Genomic DNA, 24,866 nt, shown 5'->3' with positions numbered 1-24,866 from the left:
CATTGATATTTGTGCAGTAACTGAGACCTGGTTCAAGGCTCCGGAGAGCACCCCTGCAATATCAGGCTACAACTCTTACCACACTTTTTGGCCACCAAACCAAGATCAAAACACTAAAGGTGGAGGAGTATCCATATTCACCAAGGATATTCACACCTCCAGGCTAGTTGCTCAACACAATGCATCTGAAATTCTCCAGGTACAATTAACACTAGGTAAGACTGCAATCCAAATTGTAGCTTGATACAATTCCCCCACCATGCCCAAAGATTCTCACTACACCTTTCTAAACATACTGGAGAATATTAAGATACAACCAAACACTCTAATACTGGGTGATTTCAACTACCCTGGCATTAACTGGAAAAGCTACTCGGGTGCCAACACCTTTTCCCAACGGTTCTTGGAATTCATACATTCCAATGCACTGGATCAACTAATCCATTGTCCCACCAGTGGCTCCATTATCCTAGACCTGGTTATTACCAACATGGAGATAGATGCTCCACACCAGTGGTCACCCCCTCATTGGTCAGGTCTGACCATAAGCTATTCCCCTTGACATCCACATTCCAACCCCACCCCCCAGTAAGGAAACCTTTGTAAAAAACTTCTCCAAAGCCAACTTCATGCTACTCAAGACAGAAGTGACAAACATCATGACACCCATGCAAACGGGAGCTGAAAGTTGGATTGCTGAATCCTACACTAAGGCACTGCAAGAGCACATCCACTTGTGCATGAATCGTGCCATCCCAAATAGAACCAAGACGCTCTCCTCCAAAAAAGGAAGCCAATCTAGTGGTCCCCTGCCATAAATAAACTATTCAACAGAAGGAAGAAACTGTTGCAGGAAAGAGGAAAATCCCAGGATACAAAAAACTCCCAGCCTCAGTAAGAAGCTGAGATCCCTCATAAAATCCTCCAAAGCTAGTTACGAAAATAAAATTGCCAAAGATTCCAAAGACAGCCACAAGGCATTCTATAGTTATGTCAAGAATCTAAATGGTAATGCTCAGATCTGCTTTGAGCTACAACAGAATGGCATTAAATATACTGATCCCAAGGATATTGGCAATATCCTGGCAGATCGATTTAGTGCCAACTTCACCCCCATTTCACCCCCTAAAGGGCCCATCTCAATACCAAACAATTGCCAAATTCTGGTAATCAAGGCCACACAGGTAGAAACCGCACTCTCCAAAGCTAAGAATACAGCATCCATAGGAGCAGATGACATCCTGGGCTGTGTACTACATGAACTACAAAATGAACTGACACCTCACCTAAGTGTCATGTTAAATTATAGCCTCACCTCAGGCTTCGTGCCCACTGAGTGGCGCACAGCTACAGTTATCCCACTCCATAAGGGGGTATCCACCTTGGATCCCAGGAACTACCGACCCATCAGTCTGACGAGCCTGATCTGCAAGGGCATGGAATGCATTATCATGGAACTTACAAACAAAGACATTGGCAACCTTCAAACACTAGAGCCCAACCAGTTTTGGTTCATGAAGGGTCGATCTTGTCTCCTGAACCTGATTGACTTCTTTGAATCAGATTCCAGAGCTGTGGGTGAGGGTAAGGTGGTCCACACAGCCTATCTGGACCTTGCCAAGGCCTTTGACACCATCCCCCACTCTGGAATCATAGATAAAGTTACTAAGCTTGGCATAAATACTTATGTCACTCAATGGGTTGCCAACTGGCTTACTGACAGAACCCAGACTGTAAAGTAGCTGACTCCAAATCCAGCTCCAGACAAGTGACAAGTGGAGTACCTCAGGGTTCAGTCCTGGGACTGCTCTTGTTTGGCATCTACTTCTCTGAAGTACAGGCCAACACTAAGGGACTCTGGCTAACAAAGTTTGCAGATCACTGCAAACTGAGAGCCATTATTAAATCCCCAAATGATGTGGATATTCTACAAAAGGGCCTTACAGAAACAGATGCTTGGTGCCAGAGCCATGGGCTCAAGCTTAATGCCAAGAAATGTATAGTTATCCCTTTTGGGAAAAAAACATGTGCCCATGAATTACCACATAGGTGGCAGTACAGCAAACACCAAAAGTGTTATAAGACACTTAGAGACACAGGTGGACAGTGGTCTCAACTTCGATAACCACATCACTGCAAAAGTCACAAAATCCTTCTATGTGGCACACCTCATCACTAAGGGCTTTTCAGCCAGAAAGAAAAGGAGGTCATTGTCCCACTGTACTCATTCCTCATTAGATCCATTATAGAGTTTGGCGTGTACCTCACAAGACATCTGCAATAGCTGGAAAGGCCACATAAATACCTCACTAAAACCATGACAGGCCTACAACAGATTCCCTCTGCTGACCATCTAAAAAGACTCCAGCTATACTCTGTGGCATATCGTCTATTCAGGGGTGATCTCTGCTTAACATACAAGGCCATGTCAAACCCAGAGCTATTGGACATGCTCCACATAAAGATATCCCAATCCCTCAGAGCCACACGCTCCAGGGATCTAAACCTTGTCATCACAATGAACAAAACATGCTGGTGGGATAGGTTCCTGACCCAGAGACTCCCCATACTCTGGAATAGACTTCCCATATATGTCAAGCAGAGTGCCTCCTTGGCCCTTTCAAATGGAACCTTGATGATTGGATGGGAGATAGGAAATTCAACCCGGGGATCACATCAGTCACCCTGCTAGACAGGGGTCTAGTAAAGTAAATATTGTGGAAAGAAATATCCAGGGAATTGTTATGGCTAGGCTTGTATAGGCCCTAGGGCAGATAGCCTAGTACCAACCAATGAACTTATGAACCTATGACTCCTTGGAAAGGAGAAATTTCTTCCAACTGCCATCTGTAACCATGATGAATTATCTTCAGAACCCACCTGTCTGAAGCTCTTTGTTACCAAGAAGAAAAATTAAGATTCAGATTTTCTGGAAGAAAATGTGGTTCAGAGTGGGAAAGAGTCACATGTTCTCCTGAATAATTAGTCAGATTTGCTGTACTGTCTATGGTTTTGTCAGATTCGAGGCTTCATTTTGGAACCTTGGTTTTGGCAGATTTGAGGCTTCATTTTGTAACCTTCATGCCATTGTTTCCTAAATGTCTGTTTACCTGTATTTTGTTGAGACTGTTTATTCTGCTTTTTGCTAATACTGGATGAAGAATTAGAGAATCCCTTGGAAAATTTAGAAAAGGAGGGATGAAATATATTAAGAGATTACTTGAATCAGCTTACCCCTTTCATCACACTTTTTGATCACGCCTTTAGCAGAAGGGCCAAAAATTAAATCACTATCCAAAGGGGAATTTAGAATCTTGTTTTTAACATTATCTGGGAGATTCTGCGAATGCAGCCATGTAAACTTCCTCAAAACATACCATTGGCCATGGCCATGGAAAAAGTATCAACAGAGTCATACACACATGATAAGCAATGAGCACTGACCTGTGAAATAGAATAAATTAATTTATTTAAAGTAGATTTATTTATTTATTTTTATTTTATTTTATTTTACATTTGTTGACCGGGATAGTCCAACTGGATGCATGTCCATTTTCAGCAGAGGCCCGGGGAGAAAAGCTCCAAGGGTAAGCAGATACAGCATTACATAATACCAACATTACATATTACAAACAAACTATTTACAGAGATTACATAAGTAAGCAAGTTAAACAAGTTCCACAGGTTACAGTTAATCCTGAGCACAAGTCAGGATTAAATTAAATTACACAGTAAACTGGTTAACAGATTTTTACACATTCTAGAGAGAGTTAGCCAGGCTTGATACATTGACATAGCCAGTTAAGTGACAAATGCTGTTTGAGTCTAGTTTTAAATTGACCTAAGGTGGAAAGTAAAGTAATATCAGCTGGAAGAGATTTCCAGGATCTACTTACAGTGTTTGCAAAGAGAGAATCACCGGCTGTGTTATTAATTTTGCTAGTCTGAATTAGTAGTTTGTTAGAGGATCGAAGCGGTCTAGGATTCTTATAGAGGGTGATAATATTTTTAAGTGCAGGAGTATTGTCCGGATTATAGAGGATTTTATAGGCCATAATCAGTTGGTTATACTGGATTAGGATGGGTAGTTCAAGCCAACCAAGCTGATTTAGATTGATGCAATGATGTGTCCTAAAAGGTAGCCCAGTGGCAAACCTGGCAATGGGGTTGTAGCAAATTGAGAGTTTGTTAAGGACAGTCTTGTTTAAATTCGAGAGTAGAGGGGATGCATACAGAAGGGTTGAAAGAAGGTGAGAGCGAGCTATGGCAATTTTAGCTGGAGGGGTTAGAAAGGCTTTTATTCTGTAAAGTGACCCTAGTTTTTTATTGATGGTTTTGATAGTTTGGTTATAGATTTTTTTCTTCAAAAGAAGAAACTGCAGACAAAGCATTCTTCATACTTTCCTAATTAGTCAGACCAAACGTTGACATATGAGCTTGACTATTCAAATTTCTGAAAATTAAAGTTGATGAAATATGCAGTTTTCCTGTACTTATTAATAATTGTCCCATCCTTATTAGAAATAGTAGGATTGGAATTAAGTACACGATTAGCAGCAATGGGATCAACTAAAGGCATAGTTGCTGGGTCAGGTTTGGGAATATGTATAAAAACTTAAAAGACTAAGGAAATTCATACATCCTATCTGCCTATTTAGGGGTGGCTGCCTAATTATCAGGAAAACTGAAGGCAGTAATACACATATCCTCTAAAGCAGACAGAAGAGGAGGAATGGGTGATTCAGGAAATTTCTTCTGTAATAATTCATAGTATTTTCTGAGGTAATGAGAAACCTCAGTGTTCTCCCACTGGAAACACTGGCACATTTTAGCAGTAGTCTCAAAGAAAGAGAAAGAGAAAAAGAAAGAGAAACCCCCACAGGAAGAATCAGAAACTGAGCTCTCCTCTGAGTCTAAATCAGAAATTTGAGGAAAAACCCTTGTATATCTGCTCATATTCCTGTTCAGATTCAAAATCTTGAGTTTTTTCAGAAAAAAATAGTTATCCCTCTTTCTTTTACCTGAAACTACTTTATAAGAAGTCTCAATAACCTGAATTAAGCCCTGAGCCAGACCCAATAAACTTTTCCTGTCCTAGGAAATTTGAGGAGGAGTAGACTCATACTTAGTTTTTGGTTTCTTTTTGACAGAGAAAATAAAGCCAACCATGTAACTAATTGCTGCAGCAACTTCCCTGGAGAAGGACACAGCATTCTGACACATCAGAGACACCTTCTCTGTTCCCTCTTTCAGGATGAACAAGAATGGATCTCCCTTACCCACTGAATGGACCCCAACCATCACAGAGGATTTGGCTAACCCCTGGTCCATAGTGGCTGTAGCTGCTTCACCAAAGGGATCCAAGGTTAAAGATGAGTGGTCTGAGGTGCAGCAAATGGCCACAGCACAGTAACCCATCTGCAGCCAAGGCAAATTGATAACCTGATGTTGTGGGAAAGGCTGTTTGCACAAACTTTTCTTTTTCTGGCTGAAGGAAGGACCAGTTGTGGACTGATAGTTTCTTCCATAGTCAAGCTGAAAATTGTGCCACTTTCCTGTGGAATACAAGCAGAAAATGCTGATATAAACTACAAGTCTTTAAAAGCCTTTTTTTTTCAAAGAAAAACACAGTAAACAGCACTTTCAAAAACTTTGCTATCTCCAGTAAAGTAAACTTAACACAATTACACTACGGAAAAAAGAGACATCCTGTTTAAAAGCACAATATAGTCTTATGACAGTCCTTTAATTGATTATCACCTGTGTGATGTGGAATGTCACACCTCTCTAAGTCTACACATATATTTTGCATTCCAGAGTATTATCTGAAAAATAAACTTAAAAACATTAGATAAACAAATGTAAATATTTTGTAAAAAATAAAAGGCATTAAGACTATACAACTATCAATGTTATCAGTAAGAAATATTATTTACAATGATGATAGTCAGTGAATTCATAGTCTTTCCATAAATATTATAATATATTATAATGTACTAAGTCCCAAAATTATATTTTTGCTAAATTTTCACAAATTGTTATATCTTGGAAATTGTACAACCTAGACTTACATTGCTAGAACTTGTTTACTAACCAGACATAAGCTTTCACATAACAATAAATTCCACAATGAGTGCATGGTTATTGAGATATTTATGGAAATATGAAAACATATGCTTAATTGTATATTTATCAATACAAATAACAATGACTATCTTGCAAGATGTGCAACTTATAGTGCAAAAATCAAAGACAGTGTTCATCAACAACATCCATGGCTTTGCATGAGGTCATGTAACAGTTTTAGGTCATTTGCATTTTAAGTACATATGGAAGTATTGTTCATCTTCATAACTGGTAACAAAAAATAGCAATATCTTAGTATAGGGTGATATAAATGTACATTGACAATAAAGTGTCTGGTCTCCCACCAAGTCTAGGTTGAAAAACTACAATCCACTCTGCTACAGGCCCCATGAGGAGCTCAGTGTCTCTCCAATATTCTTTCAATTGGCTCAGTATCTGCATATACTTGTAGTTGGTTCAAGACATTGTCCTGCATGCGACCTAACACCACTCTTAAGTATTCAACTGCGGTACCACCTTTATCATTCTTGTAAGAAAAATGCAGTCCGGGTCTGAACTGTCTGCAAACAGCTAAAGTTAACTTTGAACCTAACACCACTCTTAAGTATTCAACTGCGGTACCACCTTTATCATTCTTGTAAGAAAAGCGCAGTTCGGGTGAACTGTCTGTAAACAGCTAAAGTTAACTTTGAACCTAACACCACTCTTAAGTATTCAACTGCGGTACCACCTTTATCATTCTTGTAAGAAAAGCGCAGTCCGGGTCTGAACTGTCTGCAAACAGCTAAAGTTAACTTTGAACCTAACACCACTCTTAAGTATTCAGCTGTGGTACCACCTTTATCATTCTTGTAAGAAAAGCGCAGTCTGGGTCTGAAATGTCTGCAAACAGCTAAAGTTAACTTTGAATATGTGTCTACCTGTTTGAGCCAATATTCATTTTCCCCTGGAGAGCACTCTACTTTGGCTTGTAAGCAGCCCCCACCACACACACACACACTCACACACACACACACACACACACACACACACACACACACACACACACACACACACACACACACACACACACACATACACACACACACATCTTCCACTTTCTCTCTTATTCCCTTCTGTTAGTAAATAGTATCCATAACTGATCAATACTGTGTGTTTGTTAATTTAAACTGAGACCACAGTAGCCTACTGATACAAGGTTATCCTGTTTTTCCACCTGTGAAATGGTTAAGAAATGACTTACAGTTTAAGAGCAGTCCTTGGTCAATTGTGATTGTTTCTTAAACACAAACTTGTCTTTGCTTTGGCTCATTAGCAGCAGTACAAAGAACTGTCTGCTCACACCCTTGTTCTCCCCTCCCCCCTCCCTGTTTATTACCTTAAGACAATCCCAAAGTTAATAAATATTACCTGTGGCAGGCACCATTTTTAAAACTACAACCACCCTTGTCACTATCATATGTTCATTTATCAGTTAACTCTGTTAACTGATTGTTTCCAGCCCCCTTATATGAGCAACTAACAGGATCTCTACCCGCTTCGCTCCTCACCCTGCCCCCTATTCCCTCCCACCCCCAGTGGTCCCACCTTTATTGCACTCACAAACCCCTCCCATCTTTCCAATAGCCAACCACAGCGCTAACCCAAAACTACCTCCTCCATCTTCCCAGTACTATCACACCTCCTCAACTAACATGTACAAGCATACCTTACCTATGCTCACTGCATGCACTCTCCTTGCATATCTTACATCCTACCAAAGCTCCATCATTCACCCACTCAACCACTACCACTGTACTACTACTCACACCACCACTCATGTCTCACCCTCACTCAGCTCCCCTCCCACCAGCTCAAGAACCATCCCTATGCACCCCCCACATATTCTACCAACTATATTACTCAAACATAAAGTATCCCTACAAGTTAACATAGTAACCCTCCCACCATACCTATTACCCACAGAGCACAATCATAAAGTTTCCCTTATAAACAAACACATTCAAAAACTGAGAAAACTAATAACCTCATGCATATCAAAACTAGCCCTAAGTGGAGACATCCACCCCAACCCTGGCCCTACCATCTCCAACCCCAATCCTCAGAATCAGAATAGAAACCACAACTTCTCCCATATTACAGCCAATAGAAAGCCAAGTGACTTCCTTCTACTAAGCCTAAATATTAGATGTATATCCAACAAAGTCCATGAACTCCATGCCACCATAGACTTGTACTCCCCAGATATAGTCATCCTGACAGAAACCTGGCTAAAACCTCACATTACCAGTGAGCAAATACTCCCTACAGGTTATGGCATACTAAGAGTAGACTGGCTAAACAAGAAAGGAGGTGGTGTAGCTATAATATTTAAACAGCATCTAAACATCCAGATCTTAAAATCATCAGCTCCACAAATAGGCAATGAAGAAATAATATATACCAACCTCAAAGTAAACCAAAACAAAACCATCAACATAATTGGATGCTACTTCCCACCTGGCCAAAACATCCCTCCACTAGAAAACCTCCTCAGCTGCTCTATCCACCATCTCCCCCAAGAAACTATCATTTTAGGTGATTTCAATATTAACTGGCAATCCTGTTCTGGCAACCATCCAACCCATCATGTAAACCTTCATGGCTTCACCCAACTAGTCCAGTCGCCAACCAGGATAAATAAAAACTCCAGTAAGCACACTACCCTGGATTGGATACTAGTCAGTAAGAGCCCCCAGTCATATATAACAGGCTGCTTATCAGATAGCCTCAGTGATCACTGCCCAACATTCCTACTCAAAAAATACCTATACCAAGCTAAACCTGTCATCTACAGTCAAATACGTAAAAAACTAAACTTTAACCCACTCACATTCATCTCATCCCTCAAAGAATGCAACTGGCATCCTCTAAAGTACCTCAGTCTAGATGACGCAGTTGAATTTTTTAATACTACCTTCCTGAACATCCTTAATTACCATGCCCCCATAAGATTTTCCAGAACCAAAGCACAACCCTCCCCATGGCTACAGAAAACCACTAAGTCAGAAATGAAAAACAGGGATAAAGCCTGGGAGCATTTTCGCAAAACCAAAACCCCCTCAACTAGACAGAAATTCCTAGAACTACTCAATAGAGTCAAAAAGCTAATAAAACAGGACAAATTCCAATGCTACCAGTCTGCCCTAGACTCCTCACAACACAGCCCCAAACAATTCTTGTCCTCCATAAACTCCATCCTCCACCCAGGTAAAGTCAGTACTCCTCCACCTAATATCCCTCACTCCTCAGAAAATATTGCTACCTCATTCAACACACACTTCACCCAAACCATACTATCACTAGCTAAACAACACAACTCCCCTCCCCTCCAACCCACACCTTCAACTAGTAATCTCTCCATTGCCTTCTCTTTTTCTCCTGTACCTACCTCCAACATAAAAAAACACTTAACTAAACTTAAACCCACCAAATTAGCAGATGACAACCTCCCAAGTGAATACCTACAAATCGCAACTGGTGCTCTGGCCTACCCAGTATCCATCTTGATTATCCGATCTCTGTCAGAAAGTTATGTTCCCACACTGTGGAAAGTATCACATATAATTCCCTTCCACAAAGGCGGACCCTCCACAGGACTAACCAATTACCACCCCATAGCTATTCTCTCTCCATTCTCCAAAATACTAGAGAGATGCATACACTCTCAGGTCTCAGACTACCTCCTTACTAACAACTTCCTTTCCAGTACTCAGCATGGTTTCCAACCAAACCATAGCACCACCACTGCCTTACTCTCCTTTACTAACACTATCCTTCAGCATAAAAACAATGGCTATCTCTCCTCTGCTACTTTCCTAGACCTATCTAAAGCATTTGACATGGTCCCACACAAACAACTTATCTCTGTCCTCAATAACCTATCCTTCTCACAATCAGTCACCAACTGGTTTCAGAGTTACCTGTCTGACTGCCAACAATCTGTTGTATGGCAGAATGACATATCTCCCCAACTACCTGTCTCCATAGGGGTTCCCCAAGGATCCATCCTTGGACCCCTACTCTTCTCTGTTTACACCAATAATCTAGCCTCTGCCACCAAACATGGCATACTCATACACTACGCAGATGACTCAACCATCATCTGCTTAGCCCAGTCCCTACCAAAACTGCAAAAAGTCACACAGGAAGCATTTTCCTCTGTTGAAACTTGGTTATACGATGCCCAATTAATACTCAACCCAAACAAAATTAAACTACTCCTCTTCCAACCCACCAAACATACTCAAAACAACTCTCACTTTAACATCACAGCAAAAGACAACACCACTATATACCCAACTGAACACGCCAAATTGCTAGGAGTGAAAACAGACAATAAACTAAAATTTGACATTCACATATCCATGACCATAAAAAAAGTCCACAAAAAAATAGGAGCGTTATACAGAAATAAGCAATTTCTCACCAAAGCAGCAAAAAGTTCAATAGCAAATTCCCACCTTATCTCCACCCTACTTTATGCCTCTCCAATATATACCAACTTAAGGCAATGTGATCTAAACAAGCTAGAGAACTGCTACAACAAAATCGCCAAATTCGCCACAAGGGCATCCTACCGTAGTCACCACTGTCTCTCACTTGCTAAACTGGGCTGGCTTGAACTCCCTCACCTCCTTCAGTGGTATCAACTCTCACTCACCCACAAACTAGTAAACCATCCACTAAATGTCCCATCCATCCAGAATCTACTCCAACCCTAGTGCACCACCAGACCACTAAGATCCAGCAACAAAAATCACTTGCAGATCACTAAAGCCAATAACTCTGCTGGTGAAGCACTATTCTCTTGCACCATAGCCAAATTATGGAACTCCCTCCCACCCACAATTACCTCCATACCATCATGCACCCACTTCAAAACTTTACTAAAAGCACACCTAAAAACATGCTGTCTATGCCCTTGCAACTCCCACTCTAATATCACCCACCCCATCCAACCACTACCTTTCTTTCCACTCCACTAACTACCTTGATTATAGCAAGCTCAGATGCTCATAAGCCTAGTACTTATTATACAGCAGGAACTTCTCATTGTAACATTTGTTAATGTCTGTTATGTACTTCACAGATAAAGATTCTAGTTGTCTACTGATGTACTATGGTCTTCATCTGTAAATATGTTGTAAGTAATTGCTATGTTAAATTGTTAATCACTAATCCAATGTAACTACTGTCTGTTTATTTTAACTGTGGAGCTTTTCTCCCCGGGCCTCCGCTGAAAATGGACCTACGTCCAGTCGGACACTCCCGGTCAACAAATTTAAATAAATAAATAAATGAAGACATTTTGAACCATACCCATCATTAAGATGTAGGGCTCTCAGTTATGAAAACATGGGCATAAATATGAAAATATGAATGATAAGTGACAGTGATTGATTTTTCTACTGGAGGGCATCTTAAATTAACAATCACAGTGTCATTTTGTAAATACTTTCTAATACTGCCTATTATTAGCTGGTGAGTTACACTTGAAGAATTCAGTATCATGAAAGTTCTGGATGACTTACGAAGCTAAGGATGTGAAGCGGAAGAGGACAAAAAAGGTCTCATAAGCTTGAATGAGTTAAAACACAAACTCTTAGCTTTAAAATAACTTTTCAGAAGAAGAAAGTGATAAAACACAAACAATATTTATAGAATGGAAGTTTTTTTTCCTCCCCAAAAGAATCTTATCTGCCCACCAAACAAACAACACCAAGCTGACCGTCAATCCTTAAAAGCCTTAGAGGAGTGTGCTCTTTGGTGCCAGTAAAGCTCTGAAGGGCTTGGCACCCAAGGTTGCCTTCTAGATAGCTCAGCTCAAGCTGCCTGACATTTGGGCACATGGAAGGTGCCCTGAAGCTATCGGAAATATCTGACATATCCTTGGCAAGATATAACCCTAATAGCTAAGGCTAGTTAGTGCAGGTGTGATCAATATGACAAGAATCTTTTTAACATGTGGAACTTTGGAATGAAAATTTCAGGGTCACGATTTATTGACTCCTTCTGTCAAATCGGTGTGTGAAATTATGCAGCTTAATTTGTAAATGTTGCCTCACATTCATTTTTGTAAATCAAATTTAGGTTCTGAATTACAGAAATTCAGTGTCACAATTCAGGTTGTAATGTTCAGTAGATGACATACTGAAAACACAAGCTCAAAATGTTATGTTTTTGCAGAGTTTTAGTTTTTAAATAATAATATTTTGGAACTGCATTGTGGATTTTAACTAATGTATTGCAATGGGGATGTAACTTTTTTTACTATGTGGACTTTGGCATAAATGGTGCAGGAGGGCCATTTTAGCATTTCACTAGGCCATATGTTTAATGTAGTGTGAGATTTCATTTCATTTGTATATATGGTTTCTCAGTAATTTTTAAGAAATTACATCTGAATGTAATATGCAAAGACTGAATGATACAGTAGTGGTAGTGCACAGATAGTTTACAGAAAATTTGAACTCATTGTGTTAGGTCTTTGCAGATTTGAGTTTAAAATTACTTGAAATTAATTTCTTATGTTTTATCAAAATTCTAGTGACTTTGCCATGTTTACTGCTTTCACATTATTGTTGTTATTATTAGCATTACTTCTGAACTCTTTTCCCACATTTTAATGTTGTGCTTTTTTTCTTCTTAAATATCTATATAGAAGTTTGCAGAGCTTGATAGAAGTGAAAAAATGGCTGACAATGATATATTGTAGGCTGTTGGTGAGATGGGATTTGAGACTGAATGTAAACTGTAAGACTACAGGTGGCACAATTTTTTTTATGTGTACATAAACACGCACACACACACACACACACACACACACACACACACACAAACACACACATATATATATATATATATATAAATATTTTTATAAAGAGATAGAGTTTGTATTAAAGTGAATAATTACAAAGCAGTTGAAGTACTTGATCTTATCGAAAGTGACCAAGCATGTGTAACCATATATGTGGTATCAGACATGACCGCTTTCTGTATCCATACTAAAACTCATTCATCCCTGAGTTTTGGGAGCTCAGTGCATCTAGAAAGCAGAATATTTCCTGTTCAGACTCATGTTAAAACCTACCCTAGGATTCATGAAGCTTTAAGCTCCATGCAGGAGCAGTGTAGCCGCTCCTGCACAGAGTATGGCTACAGAATGATCCAGGAACGTGCTGTTTTGATGTACATGAGCTGCCCTACACTGTTCCTGTCCGGAAAGCCAAGCAGTATGCTAATCAGCTCATTTGCTGGTGAAAATCATGCAAATGAGCTGAATTAGTGATCCAGGAAGTAGGCAGGTCTCAGTGCAAGAACAGTGTAGGGTGCAGAAATGTATTTGGCCATTGGCATTAAAAATACTTTTTTTTTTTTTAAATAAAAGTTTTTTTTTTTTGGCTTATCCCAGCCGTTTAAGAATAGGGCAGTGCCATGCGAACAGGATAGTGGGGAAAATAAAAAAAATGTAAAAACACAAATTAATGTGAAATCTGCATTTTGCCATTATAGTCAATGGCATGCAAAATGAAAACAATACCAGGGAACAGTGGTTGCTAAGGGGAAAGGCTCAGTGTGAGTGCAGTAACTATGGAGTAAGGCAGTGGTGTATGTTAATGAGGGGACTTATACTGAATCACAAATTTCTTCTAAGTGTCAAGACTCCACCTAACCATGTAGGTGCTTAAACAGGGCCATGTATGAGTAGAGTTAGATGACATCAAAAGGAGGTGTGTCATGCTTGTTGTAAGCACATTGGAGCTCTGTTGCCTGGGTTTGCGCTTAGCTAAGCACAGATAAGTGAGGGTGTGTGGCCCAGATAGCTTAGCTGTGCTTAGCTAAGCACAAAAACAGTAAGCGTGTTTGCATCCAGGCCAAAGCCTTTTCTTCAAAGCGTTTACACTAGCTCAATGTGTTTGTGCGGTGCACCCCGGGGCTTAAACAGAAAGGATATAGGGAAAAAAAAGGAAATAGCAGAATAGCAGAAATGCACTACAAAGCAGTAATATGGGACTCTCCAACTCAATATGGGCCATTGAAGGCAACCAATACTACAGCTAGCAGGTGGCTTCATAGCTGAAAATGGGAGGAGATGTAAGTAAAAAAAAATTTAAAAAAGGGCAACAGCAGAATAAAGGCAATCATGCACAAATTACCACTAATGCCTCTAACACTCACAGTGGCCAATTCAAAGACATGAGCAATATAGCTGGCAGCTGGAATGTATCATAGACAGCCAATCACATAGGTAGCAGATGCAGCACACCACTATAAGGTATGTAAACACCCCTCAGTCTGGTGTTTCCCACAAACCCTGCATCTTTTGAGTAAACCTGGGAATTTTAACTGAAAAAAATGCTAGGGACTGCCATTGCTTTGATACATCAGTATGTGCTGGAGGCTGACGGTGGTGAGGAGGATAATGCTGACAACCGCCCCAGACTCAGGAGGAGGAGGAGAAGAGTGTTCAGTCCCAGGGTAACCTATGAGGGGCTACATGACCTGGAGATAGTAGAGTGCTACAGGGTGGACAGGGACATACTTCATCAACTTGTTGAGCTGTGCTGGCCTCACCTCAGAGCCAGAATGAACAGAGGGGAACACATCCCAGTGGATACTAAGGTATGTGTAAGAATACTAGCTGCAGGTACTTTCCAAAGACCTACTGGGGACATCATGAGGGTCTCACAGGCATCTGCATCCAGGGTACTCCTCCAGTTCCTAGATGCCATGCTACCACATGCCAGTGAGCACATATACTTCCCTCACACCCATGAGAAGTTGACCAGCAATATGCGCCTCTTCCACCATGTAGCTGAATACCCGGAGGTACTGTGTGCTATAGACTGCATGCACATCCAGATCAAATCACCACCCACTGAGCAAGGTAGGGTCTACATAAACCACAAGGACTTCCCCTCCATCTACTGCCAGGTCATGCGCAATGTACAGGGCATTATCATGAATGTGTGTGCTAGCAGCCCTGGAAGCTATCACAACTCCCACATCTGGCATTCCTCACAGCTGTATCAGGGATTTGCCAGGGGGGACATCCCATATGGGCATCTGGTGGGGGATGATGGCTATACACTGGAGCCATGGATGATGACACCCATCAGAAATGCACACAGACCCATGCAAGAATGCCATAATGAGTCACATGCCCAAACCTGGATCATCATAGAGCATGTGTTTGGGATGCTCAAGTCATGGTCCCACTGCTTGGACATATCTGGTGGAGCCTTGCAGTACTCTCCAGCCACATGTGCACACATGTTCATAGTATTGCCATGCTACACAATATGATCCTGCAGAACAGCTGCAGCAGGAACAGGATGGGGAAGGGCCACACAGCCCCCTACCATTGCCAAGGTTCCCACAGGCATAGAGGGACTCAGATGAGGAACACCCTGAGCCAGCCCCTGTAGGCAGATGGAGGTGTGCCCAGTATGGTGTGGCCTTGGAAAACAGGCAGTGCATAGCACTCACACTGACACTGTAGGGAGCCAGGGACTGACACCTCTCTCTGCTCACACACACAGTAAAAAGGGATGATACACACATCACACTACCTGTAACTTACCATGTATAGGCAGTGTACTTTGTGCATCCAACATAGGCAGCCCTCAAGCACTGTACACACAACTGCCACAGGCACAAGGTAAGTCAGTTGCCTTAATAGTAAATTAATGCATCAGAAGTTTCTGGTAGCATTTGTATGGTATTGTTGCATCCATGCAAGGGAATGGGGTGGACTACTGGGATAGCAGCAAACAACTGACAGCTACGTGGAACACAAGGTAATGTCTGCCCAATATTGGTCTCCCAACACTATGCATTAGTATGCAAGGTGGCAAATTCCATAGCAGTATATGTGTGGGGACAGCTAACTGGGGGGGGGGTCATAGCTCACAGCCATGGATGTTAGTGTGAGTTCCCATACCTACCCCTCAAACCCACACAAGAAGTCAGCTGTAGAAAACAGGAGAGAAATGTCTGGCAGAGCTCCACAAATGGCAGCAATGTTGAGTCACACCCCCTACAGACTCACACAGTCATAGCACAGCAGGTCTCGCAGTTGCAGTAAGGCTCTGAAGGGTAACAAGTCTGACATGCAAATGTATGCCATTACAATCTCACTTGTGCTGTTTACTGATATGCCTGTAGCCCCCAAGACAGAGCACAATAGTATGACAAATAGAAACAAAATGTAAAGCAAATATCAGCACAGTCTCTGCAAAAGTCTACAGTTGACGTGTGCCCCCCATATCCCCACAGAAATGCAATAACATGTATGTTTGCAGGGAAATAGCACCATAACACAGATTGGTAGGGCTGTCCCAATACACATGAAAACATGTTGCATGTGCTCAATATGCAGGGGTTAATGATCTATGTCCATGTGTGGTCAATACTGTCAGGATCTGGCCAGCATGTTCTCCTGGCTGTTATCTTGTACTGCCCTATGTACAGGCTGTCTGTCACATGGCTATGTGCAGATAACTGCAGTGCCAATGATTATGCATGTCAGTGACAACTATTGCTCTGCCACTAAAATACTTGGAAGTCACAGTGTTATGTGGAATATACTACACATATAAAGGACTTCCTGAGGGCTGTGTAACCAATGTGCTAGGGCTTTTGTGAATAATCATGCTTCTTGCTACTGTTGGCAGTGGTCTTTGTCAGTGAGGGTTTTTCCTTGTTTTATGTCTGCTTTTCTATATAATGGACGTGCCTGCACAGTACAATGCAGTCTGTACCCACAATCATAACGCCAAACCACTGACATCAACATGTCTGAACAAGGGCAGAAGTAAATGTGGAACAAAGGCACAATGATAGGCATGTGTTGTAAATATTGCCCTGTCATACTGAGAAAGTTGGTAGGGTGAGGGGTTTGCAGTACCGTGAATTGTCTGAAAGTTATGTAGGCTGACACAGTAATGTCTGTCAACATTTTGTAACATCACTCTTCAATTATACTGAAATAACTTGCCATATAAACACATGTTTATGCAGACTGGACAGAACATCTAGGCAAACACTTAGACAATCTGCCAAAAAATGTACAGCAGAGAGGTATCACACCAGGATATGACATCTCAGGTTACACAGATACCACAGAAGCAGAATATCCCCAGCCAGCATATCACCAAGTTGCTGGACTATCACTCAACTGGCTGTAACCATACCTCCCACCTGGCCTTGTTGGGCAAGAATGTACATAGGTGCCATCAAAATATCAGTCTACACATCATATGACTAGTATTCCTGTGGTACAGCACTGTGATAATTTCAGGATGTCTGACACTAGGTAATGACACAATACATTGCGCAGCCAGAATACAGATATGTCAGAAAATGTCTGTCAAAACAAACCATTACCCCGAGAAAAGTCCTCTGTACTGCTGAGAGGTATGTCTGTAGCACACAAAACCCTGGACTGGAGTACACTTATCTCTAGAATGGAGTTCCACTCTAACTATACAAGGTCACAATGGGCATGCTCCTACAATTAGAGAATCACAGGACATTCTGGAACCTACATTGGTCTATGACTATATTGTATAGCTATATCTGTGCATACAGACAGCTATTTACACCTTAACTGTCTCTACACACACACACATCAGACAGGATTATCCCCAGTTAGCTGTAGGTGGTCCATATGTGATATATCTGCATCTGTTGTGCGTGACACACAGGCATACATATATGGCCAACAGATAACTAAATATGTCAAGCATACACACAGATAGATGTGGGGAAGTGATAGACAGAGACACACAGGGACACACACACAGCAGCATGGGTCACACACATGGGTATCCTGAATGGCATACAGTGATGTCCTGCTGTGGACAGTGGCATACTGGCTTTAAAAAGTTGCATGTGCAAACATAAAAGGTGAGCCCCATTGTGTAATAGTACTGAGGTTGGGGTGTTAATATCACATCACCTGCCTATGTGTGTGTGTGTCTCTCTGTAGGTCTAAGTATTAGCAGACTGTTCCCACTCAATACACTTCACATTGCCCAGCTGCACAAGATCTGCTGCTGTCAGTCACCTTAGAAGTACCATTGGACACCTACTACTCCTATAAGCTCTGTAGTGCATGCGATAATTGCGTAACATTATAGTACAAGTAACTAGATAGGTAGGAGTTCGAAACTCAATACTGGCAACTGTATGTGTGACAGTTGTGTGTGCAAGACTGAGGGAGGTGTGTGTTTGTTTATATGTGAAACAGTTTTATGCCATTCACACCCAAAACACCTCCCACTGCCCTTCTATATCAGTCCAGATGATTTCAGTCCCTTTATCAGCAGCTTTGGCCAGCTGTCAGTCCCATAAGCTCAGTAGTGCATCCGATAAATGCTTAACACTGTGGTACAAATAACTAGTTCTGCAGGGGTTCTACTCTTGTATCCAGCAAATGTGTGCATGTTTGTAAGCAGAAGTATTTTGATAAGATTAACACCCACTGCCCTACTTTATCAGTCCTGCTGATGTCATTCCCCATATCGGCATCTTTGGGGAGCTCCCAGCCCAGTAAGCTCTGTAGTATGTGTGATAACTGCATAACACTATAGTATAGATAACTAGTTAGATAGGGGCTCTACTCTCACAACTGGCAAGTGTGTGTGTAAGTGTGTCTGTTTGTAGGACTGCCCTACCTTATCAGTCCTGCTGATGTCATTTCCCATATCAGCAACTTTGGCCAGCTCTCAACCCAGTAAGCTCTGTAGCATGTGTGATAACTGTGAAACACTATGGTACAAACAACTAGTTAGGTAGGGGTTCTACTCTCACATCTGGTAAGTGGAAGTGTGCTTGTCTATAGGACAATGTATTTTGATAAGTTTAACACTCACTGCCTTACTTTATCAGTCCTGGTGATGTAATTCCCCTTATAGGTTCATAAGTGTGTAATAGGCTAATGGCCCAGGAGCCTTTACAAGCCTTGCCCATAGCGGGGCTCTGCTTTTGTGTCACCCAATGTTACTTCCCAGTGCCTGTATCAAGTAGAGCTACTGCAGTGATCCTGGGGGTGAACTGTCTATTACCCATCCACTCATCAAGAGCCGGGTCAGCTAGGTGCTCTGCATGACATGTATGGGAAGTGCATTCCAGGGCATGTGCAGTCTCTTGGGAGGGGACCTGTCCCACCAGCATGTTGTGGCGATTGCGGTAATGAGGTAGAAGTATCTGCAGTGTGTGGTGTGGACGGATTGGGATGTTTTTAATTGTAAGTCAAGCACAGATAGCCTCTAACTAGGTGATATGACACAGAGAATACCTGGAGTCTTCTGAGTCTGTCTGTGTAGGATCTATGTTTAATGCCTAGGAACCTCTTTGTGAGGGCTTATGTGGCTTCTCCAGCTGTTGCAAGTGTCTAGTGAGGTAAATGGCAAATGGGCCATAATACCTGATGAGTGGTTTAATGAGGGAACAGTAGACATAGATCAATACCTCTGTTTTCCTGGATGCAAAACCCTTGGTAATGCAATGTGCCACATAGAAGGACTTCCTGACCACAGTAGCAATGTGGTGGCTGAAGGAGAAGCTGCTGTCAGCCTGTGTCCCCAGATCTCTTATAATGCCTACAGTGTTCATTGGACTCCCATCGATGTGGTAATTACTGAGAACTGAGTGTTTTACCAAAGGGGATGATGATGCTTTTTATGGTGTTAAGCTTCTGGGCATGTTTTCCACACCACTCATTGGTCTCAGTGAGGCCTTTCTGTAGGATGTCTGCATCACTTGTGAAGTTAATGATAGCTCCCAGCTTGCAGTCCTCTGTGAATTTGGTCAGCCAGAGTTCCTCTGTGTTGGGATGGAATCCTGAGAAGTAGATGCTGGACAGGACATTACCCTGTACTGATCCCTGTAGGACTCCACTTGTGACTGCTTGCCAGTCTGACTTGGAGTTTGCTACTGCTGTGTGTTCTGTGAACTAGTCTGCAACCTCCCCCCCCCACACTGATATAGGGGTTGATGCCTAGTTTGGTTGGTTTATCAATAATTCCTGTCTGGGGAATGGTATCAAAAGCCTTGGCCAGATCAAGGTAGGCTGTATGCAGTGCCTTACTGTCATACACAGCCCTGATGACTCACTCAAAGAAGTCAACCAGGTTGAGCAGGCATGAACTGCCATTCACAAAGCAAAACTTTATGGGGTCCAGAATTAGGAGATCACCTATATCATGGAGAGTCAGGTCCCTGATGATGCGGTCCATACCTGTACATGGTAGACTCATCAGGCAAATGGGCCAATAATCCCCAGGGTCTGTAGATGCTACCCTTTTATGGAGAGGGATGACTGTAGCAGTGTGCCATTTTGGAGGGACAGAGCCTGAGTTGAGGCTGTGACTGAATAGTGCACACAGATGTGGTGCCAGGTCTCTTTTTACATCATGTAGAACACAGCCACATATATGTGTGGGTCCCATGGAAGCTGTATTCTTGCCTGTGGACAATGCTGGTCTAACCTGGCCTGCAGTAATTCTAGATGCCTGGCATTCATCTGCCATTGTGATTGTTCCCTTGGGGGGAGAGAGAGGGGTAAAGCTGCTACTGAATGTGTTGGCAAGACTGTTGCCAATACCTGTTGTCTCTGGATTAGAGTTAGCATTGTGCAGTAACTCACAGCACTTGTGGGTATTGCTGTGGATGTTGTTAATATAACTATCAAAGGCTGTTGTAACTATTGCCAGTGTCTGCTGAAATTCTGCCTTCACAGCTGCTTGTATATGATTCCATGAAGGATCTCAAGTTGTGGTTGATGCTAATAAGGGGGTTCCCCAATCTTGGGACACCACCTTTTTCTGTAACAGTGTCCTTCTTCTGTTGTACACTTTAGGAAAGGCAGGGGACCATCACATTGGCTTCCAGTGTTTGGAGGACAGCGCCCTGGTTCTTTTGGCTATGGCTAGTACCATGCATTAATTTACATGTTTGTACAGTGCATATGTGTATGATTTGGCAGTCATGCAGCTGCTTTCCATTGGCATAGGTGCAGTGAAGTCATCCACCGCTGTTTTTATGACTCCAAAGTCAGGTTTGGAAAGGTTTTTCAAAGTGGCTACCTTTGTGGCGGGTGTGGGTGAGATGTTGAGTTCCATGTTGATTACATTATGTTTGGATCGCACCAGGTAGAGACTGACAACTGTGGTGGGGCAACAGTACCATATATAAGTAATTAACACAGGTTGTTGCATCCTCTACTGGGGGTTAGTATGAGCCGGTCCAGGGTATTGGAACTGATGAATTCCAGGAAGCATTGGGCCGGTGTATTGGTGATTGACTACTTTTGCCAGTTGATGGAGGGGTAGTTGAATTCTCTTACTATGTGAGAGTTGGGTTGGACCTTCATAGATGCCAGGGTGTTGCAGAATGTGGATTGACAGTCTAGGGACATAAATGGGGATCCATAACAGGCTATGACCTGGATTGCACTATTGCCCAAAGCCAGTTGTACCTGAAGTATCTCAGATGCATTATGCTCGGATAGTAGTCTGGAGGTGTGGATATCCATTATGAATATGGAGACACCACCACCTGTGGAGGTTTGGCCCATGCTTTTGGGCTGAAAGCTGTGGAATGCATCATAACCAGTTAGTGCAGGGCTGTTGTCTGCTGCTGTGAAACAGATCTTTGTTACAGCACAAATGTCAATGTCCTCCACTTTGAGGAGTGCTTTGAGTGACTGCATCTTGACAATTAGAGATCTACCGTTGAGCAGCATGACCCTCATATTGCATACATGTCTAGCTGTTATGGTGACAATTTGATTTTGAACACTGCCTAATAAGGCACTATAGGGGTAGCAAGACACGTAGCCAGTACCTGGAAAACCAGAGATAACAGATGCAGGCCATATCTGGCAAGACATTAAGGCCTGTCAATCATGTTATCCCAAGCAGAGAGATACTTGATCCCCTGAGAATAACACACAACACATAAGCCAATGTTGCGGTCAATCATTTGTTGATAGTACTACAGTATCATTCTGGGTGACAGTAGTATACTGCTCAGGGCTACTGTCTCACCTGCATTTACCATATAATCCAAGAGTTCAGCCATGACTTTTCTCATGTAGCCCAGGGAGGTGTGTCCCAGGTCATTCACACCCACATGTATTATGACAGAGTGATACTGGTAGTTGTTGTGGAGGTCCCTGACTGGGTGTGTCATGTGTCAGATGCTGGTATGTGATATACACCAAAATCAACCTAGTCAGTGGGATATCTTTGTGCCTCAGTATTGAGTCACCCATGATTATTGTATTGTGCAAGGTGGTTAGCCTTAGGGGCTTAGGTTGAGGGGCACACTGTGTAGGTGACATTGTGTCCTTTTGCATGTACTGTGTCATGGTGACTGAGTGGGTGTCTGTCTTGCTGATCTGTGCTGTCTGAGTAAATGTCCATTGAGTTTCTCTGTGAAGGTGGGTGTGTGGTTTTTCAGTGTATGTTAGGGCTGTCATAGTGGGTGTTATGGCGAGCTATGTGTTCCACATGGTGTGGTGCAGGTGTTGACCTTATCCTCTTGATAAGCTAGTGCAGTCTTTGCTGGAGAGTGCATATTTCCACACTTGGTGACATAGGGGTAATTCCCACAGGTCTGAGTATTTGGAGTTTAGAGGATAAGGTTATCTGTGTACAGGAGGCAGTTGAAACAATGCCTCAGAATGGACAAGTGCACCAGGTAGAAAGCACAGAAAACTGCACCTCAAGCATGTCAGGAGGGGTGGTCATAACTACTAAGTACTGGGGCTAATTCTGTGAAGAACGAGTACTGCTGATGGCTCCCAGGTGTGCTACACTTATTGATACAATAACCTGTTGAAGAGCAAAGCTATTATGTTATTTGAAGTGCAAGACAGAAAGAACTAGCAAGATGTAAGGGAAAAACTAAAGCCAGACTTTCTGCCACCTGTAATACTTAACCTCAGCTGGGCAATTATCAGCACCTCTGTCCAGTTGTTAGTCGAGTAAGCTCTGTAGCATGTGCAGTTTTGTGTGTGTGTGTGTGTGTGTGTGTGTGTGTGTGTGTGTGTGTGTGTGTGTGTGTGTGTGTGTGTGTGTGTGTGTGTGTGTGTCTGTCTGTCTGTCTGTCTCACCCTTTACACTTCCCCTCACCCTAATTTAGTAGTCCTGTTGATGTTTGGACTAGATGAAGTTGTATAAGCTCCATGGTGCATCTGAAAACTGTGTAACACTGTATTCAAAATAACTAGATAGGCAGGAGTTCTAATCCCAGTACTGGCAAATGTTTATGTGTGTGAGGATTATATCTTGTGTGGCTTATACCATTTTGATGTGTGTACCATACAGAGCTGGTAACCACCTCCTGATGCCATTACTTTATATAGTGTGATAACAGCATCTGCCTCACATGCAGCATGTTAAACCATTGTACAGGTCATACCAGTCCTCTGTAAAGATGTTTCCATCATATCCAGATGCTTGTAACCTGTAAGTGGTCTGTGTGCCGTAACAATCCCCATGTATGTGATATTGTTGCCAAATAGGCCACACTGAGTGCACTGACACACATGGCAGCATCAGGTATCATACCTGACTGAAACATTAGGCTGATACAACATCTGTTACCCTCTCACTTGTATAGGCTTGTAGGTGCAATACATGAATCCAGATGCTTAGTTTTACAAGTGAATTGTTCATGTTATGGGTCATATGAAAGGTTGGAAAAGGTGGGGACTGACATATTGTGGTCTCAGTTTGTATATATCATAAACACCTGGCTTCTTAACAGGGGTGTGTGCACATTTTATATCCACTGTATAGCAGTAATGTTTCACACATGTCCCTACCTTAGGCCATTTGTCCACCTCATTTTGCTGGTCTCTGTCTAGACGTCTTGCACTGACAGGTTGGGAGGTATGCTACAGGAGTGTTAAATTCTCTTCAGATAGGCCCCTGTGGTGACCACTGTGATGCAATGCAGTTAATCCCACTGCAAGAGGACATGCACATAAATCAATATGGCTATTACTGATAGTTGTGTTCATGATAAATTGCATGCCCTTCACATGCCTAAGGTATTGCCAAACAACAACAGAACAATTCCATACTCACCAGCTTCAAGATGTTCTCCCATATGCAGACCAGAGGGACCTAGGTAGTTGTGGGAGAGAGGTATTGTCAGCAGACTCACATGTGGCCTTGGTACAGGATGGATGCAGCATGTCTGCACATTTACAGTACAACCCCCAATACTACACAATTTGCTGTCCTTTACCATAGATGTGCACTTATGTGCATGAGAAAACCCCATCCACAACTGCAATCTGACCTGACACATGCATGTAGATACTCTACAGATAAAAGTATGTCTGATACTGTAGTCTACTAATCCCCACTGGCCCCTTACCTGCATGCTCCTCATCCATTGTGTCGGTGCCACCCACCTCCAGCATGTGGGGCTATTTACCCTGGTGTTGTACTGGGGTGGGTGCCCCAAGGTTGGCAAGGAGCTCCTCGGTTGGTGTCAGTGGAGGCTGCATGGCTGGTCCCCTACCTGTGGCTGTGTGGTCCCTGAACATGGCAGCAGTCCTTTGCCAGGCATGGTGTATGAGGTCGGTGGCACAATGCTGGACCTGCATGTATGTAAGTGTGTGCAGGCCAACATTGTTTACCCTGTGGACAGAGTTGTCCCACAAGGCAGTCCTCTCCTGCAGATGTTGCTGGCTTAGGCCAAACAGTAGTGTG

The sequence above is a fragment of the Protopterus annectens genome, chromosome 2.part2 (assembly GCF_019279795.1).
Source record: "Protopterus annectens isolate FY-2018-M chromosome 2.part2, PAN1.0, whole genome shotgun sequence".
NCBI classification, from domain to species: Eukaryota; Metazoa; Chordata; order Ceratodontiformes; family Protopteridae; genus Protopterus; species Protopterus annectens.
The sequence above is the reverse complement of the archived record's forward strand: the minus strand, read 5'-3'. Positions refer to the sequence as shown.